Genomic DNA, 4,610 nt, shown 5'->3' with positions numbered 1-4,610 from the left:
GTTGATAGATATTGTCCGATGTCTTCCTGCCTCTCCTCTCAGGTCATGCCTGGGAGAGCTCCTCCTGCATGGAGGAGGTTTTAGATGCCTGCGCCTGGCGAATGTAGAACCGCCTTAGCCTAATCGGTGGATGCACGTCTGGTGGAGGTGGAGGAGGAGGAGCTGCTGGTGCTGCTGGTGTATATATTTTTTAAAGCTCTGTTGTGATACGATCTTCCTGGTTGTTTTTTAGTGACGAAGGCTGGCGTGGCAGTGATGTTGACGCTGATGCAGGAGAGGCATACAGCTCCCCTTCCCTCCTCCCCTCTCTCTCTCTCTCTCTCTCTCTCTCTCTGTCTCACCCCCTCCCCTCCCCCTCCTCCTCTCCATCTGCTGAAAGGAGTGACGCAGGCACTGCCTGCTCAGTGGAGCTCTGACAGGGAGGCAGACTGAGAGAGATGAGGCAACTGGGATGGGGACACAAAGCTAGGGCTGCTGGAAAAAAAGAATAAAAAGACCTGAGAGGAATAAAGATGCTGACCACTGTGCTGGTGCTGTGGGGTGGGGGGCAGGGATTCTCACATGGTCTGTAACTGCAGTAAATCACATGGTTGCTCACTACATTTCCCATGATTCCTTGACTCCTGCCTACATCACCCATAGTGCTAAGTGTGGGCTAGACTCCAGTAGAGGGACCTCTTATGCAGCTCTATGTCACTGCAGGATATTAGTTATCATGTCAAAAATGCCCTTTATTTTCAGTTAACACACAAATAATAATGCTTATCATTAGCAAAAATAAAGCTGAGCCAGTTGTTTATTTCAAAGGTAAGTCTCTGCATCTGAAAAGGTGAAGCCTACTGGACCATGAGAAGGTGACTCCTCTGGTTGCAAATGTTTAGCCTGATTGTATGGAAGTCTATGAGAAAAGTGACCGTCAGTCTCTCTTGATTTATTCCCTCAGTAAACATTGTAAAACATGAATTTATAGCCTCAATCGCTAGTTTCAAGTCTTCTTAAATACTGCATAATGTTCATTTAGTAAATTATGATCCCAAGAGTAAAAATAAAGCATGGTATGCTTTAGGGCGTGGCTCCCTTGTGATAGACAGGTTACTACCACCTCAACAATGAGCGTTCAGTTGAACTAAGGGGTCGACTGCCAATTTTTTTTCCCGATAATTACAAACTAGCCTGTTTTTTGCGTGCCTAAATTTGCATCCTAATAAGTATCACTGTTAAGGTGAATTACAGATGGACCATGCTAATCAAGCTAGCCAGCTCGCGCCAATGTTAGCTTCTTAATGGTACTTTGTCCCACCATGCCCTTGGTCCTCTTCTGCTCCACCCTCTTGTCCAAATATGGTCCCTTCTGGTGCCAAAAAAAAAATGATAGGGACAACCAAAATGACAAACTGAGACACATAAGAACAGAGATGTTTGTCTTCATTGCTTACCTTGCTTTTGGGCTGGTGATAATTGGCAAGATTACGGCACAAAATCACTGTCCAGGTCACAAAGAAAAAACATCTTAGTATTTGGGCAATGAACATGCTCTTATTTGTTTGTTTGGGAAGGATTCACTTTAGCTTTTGTTCCCGTTAAATACAATCATTCTATTGTAGCCTAGTGGGAAAATGAAGTAGTCACTAAAGCCACTAGAGGGCACTGTACCCCAGAGAAATCTAGCGGAACGTGAAGAACAAAACAGGACGTGAAATCCTTCTGTTGGGGGCGATTGACCTGTGGCACTGTGGAGCGTTAGCTGCTTGCCGTTTGGGTAAATATGTTCAAAAATGTTATTTCTATACAAAATGATCGAAAGATGTACATTAATATGAGTGTATAGAAGTCCGAAAATGAATTGATTGTTGCCACATGCGCTAATGGTGATTAAACCGGTCCGATGTTTACAGATTTTAGCAACATGTGCTGAGGGTTCATGAGCAGACTGCAAGGCTAATAGTATTTAGCATTTTAAGACCATCCTACGGGTTTACACTCTGTTATTGTTCATGTTCAAGAACATTTGATGTGTGTGCATTGTACTGAAAATACTGTTCATTTTCCTTTTGTAGTGCTGTATGGGATTGGTGTCCGTAGCCGCCACATATGCACTTGAGCTAGCACAAAGCTAACACGTGGTGAGTATATTGATTTACACTGCATCATTTCTCTTTATTAATGTACTTAATGTTTCATGTGTTTAATATCAGAGTTAACTGTTTGGTATTGTTTGTTTCTTTTCTTTTTTATTAACACAAGAGTTACTACTACAGTTATTTATGTATGGAAAGCTTGCACTAATTGTATGCACTAGATTGTTGCACTGAGTGTTTGTACTGAGCTACACATGTTCAAAGTACAGTAAGTTAGAGAAGAAGAAGAAGCCAACCTGGAACACCTATTCACTCATGGCTTGTTCATGAGCCTTGACACAAATATTGTGGCCCACTTGTATATACAACTAAAACAAGCAATGAAGGAGAAAATAAATTATTGTGATCATAACCATTTTTTTTAAAAACCCCATGACCAGTTTTCATATCTTAAAATGATCAAAGCAAAACAAAATTAAAATTTAATGTGAAATCTAAAAATATCTAAACATCCATGACATCCACACTTGCTAACATTACTGTATAATACTCAATAATTACTCAATATTCAATTTCAGTGGCAGTATGTCAATTTTAGATCAAAAATATAGTTGTGAGTGGTTAATAATTATTTTAACTCAAACTATTTAATTTAAACAGGCCCTATTATCCGGAGTTTCAGCTCTGTCTCCCTCTCATTTGAGGACGGGCAAAACTAGCTGGAGAGTTCTACGTGACTTCCGTAACAGAAGTGAAGGAGAGAATTCAATGGAGCTGTTTCAGGCAGCTCAGGAGCAGTGATTCTGAGGGGGAGGGTAACTCCTTTTAGGCGTGGATTTCAGGTTTTACACTCTACGGACCTTTCACATGTAAAAAAATATATATATATATAACACTAAAGAAGAGGGAAAAATTAGAAAAGCATAATAGGGCCACTTTAAGGTAATAAGTAGGATACAGTGGGTACGGAAAGTATTCAGACCCCTTTAAATTTTTCACCCTTTGTTTCATTGCAGCCATTTGCTAAAATCGAAAAAGTTCATTTTCTTTCGCATTAATGTAAACTCAGCAACCCATCTTGACAGAAAAAAACAGAAATGTAGAAATTTTTGCAAATTTATTAAAAAAGAAAAACTGAAATATCACATGGTCATAAGTATTCAGACCCTTTGCTCAGTATTGAGTAGAAGCACCCTTTTGAGCTAGTACAGCCATGAGTCTTCTTGGGAATGATGCAACAAGTTTCTCACACCTGGATTTGGGGATCCTCTGCCATTCTTCCTTGCAGATCCTCTCCAGTTCTGTCAGGTTGGATGGTGAACGTTGGTGGACAGCCATTTTCAGGTCTCTCCAGAGATGCTCAATTGGGTTTAGGTCAGGGCTCTGGCTGGGCCAGTCAAGAATGGTCACAGACTTGTTCCGAAGCCACTCCTTTGTTATTTTAGCTGTGTGCTTCGGGTCATTGTCTTGTTGGAAGGTGAACCTTCGGCCCAGTCTGAGGTCCTGAGCACTCTGGAGGAGGTTTTCTTCCAGGATATCTCTGTACTTGGCCGCATTCATCTTTCCTTCAATTGCAACCAGTCGTCCTGTCCCTGCAGCTGAAAAACACCCCCATAGCATGATGCTGCCACCACCATGTTTCACTGTTGGGATTGTATTGGGCAGGTGATGAGCAGTGCCTGGTTTTCTCCACACATACCGCTTAGAATTAACGCCAAAAAGTTCAATCTTGGTCTCATCAGACCAGAGAATCTTATTTCTCATAGTTTGGGAGTCCTCCATGTGTTTTTTGGCAAACTCTATGCAGGCTTTCATATGTCTTGCACTGAGGAGAGGCTTCCGTCGGGCCACTCTGCCATAAAGCCCCGACTGGTGGAGGGCTGCAGTGATAGTTGACTTTGTGGAACTTTCTCCCATCTCCCTACTGCATCTCTGGAGCTCAGCCACAGTGATCTTTGGGTTCTTCTTTACCTCTCTCACCAAGGCTCTTCTCCCACGATTGCTCAGTTTGGCTGGACGGCCAGGTCTAGGAAGAGTTCTGGTCATCCCATACTTCTTCCATTTAAGGATTATGGAGGCCACTGTGCTCTTAGGAACCTTGAGTGCTGCAGAAATTCTTTTGTAACCTTGGCCAGATCTGTGCCTTGCCACAATTCTGTCTCTGAGCTCCTTGGGCAGTTCCTTCGACCTCATGATTCTCATTTGTTCTGACATGCACTGTGAGCTGTAAGGTCTTATATAGACAGGTGTGTGCCTTTCCTAATCAAGTCCAATCAGTTTAATTAAACACAGCTGGACTCCAATGAAGGAGTAGAACCATCTCAAGGAGGATCAGAAGAAATGGACAGCATGTGAGTTAAATATGACTGTCACAGCAAAGGGTCTGAATACTTATGACCATGTGATATTTCAGTTTTTCTTTTTTAATAAATTTGCAAAAATTTCTACATTTCTGTTTTTTTCTGTCAAGATGGGTTGCTGAGTGTACATTAATGCGAAAAAAAATGAACTTTTTCGATTTTAGCAAATGGC

This window comes from Anoplopoma fimbria, chromosome 7, assembly GCF_027596085.1.
Source record: "Anoplopoma fimbria isolate UVic2021 breed Golden Eagle Sablefish chromosome 7, Afim_UVic_2022, whole genome shotgun sequence".
Lineage (NCBI taxonomy): Eukaryota > Metazoa > Chordata > Actinopteri > Perciformes > Anoplopomatidae > Anoplopoma > Anoplopoma fimbria.
The sequence above is the reverse complement of the archived record's forward strand: the minus strand, read 5'-3'. Positions refer to the sequence as shown.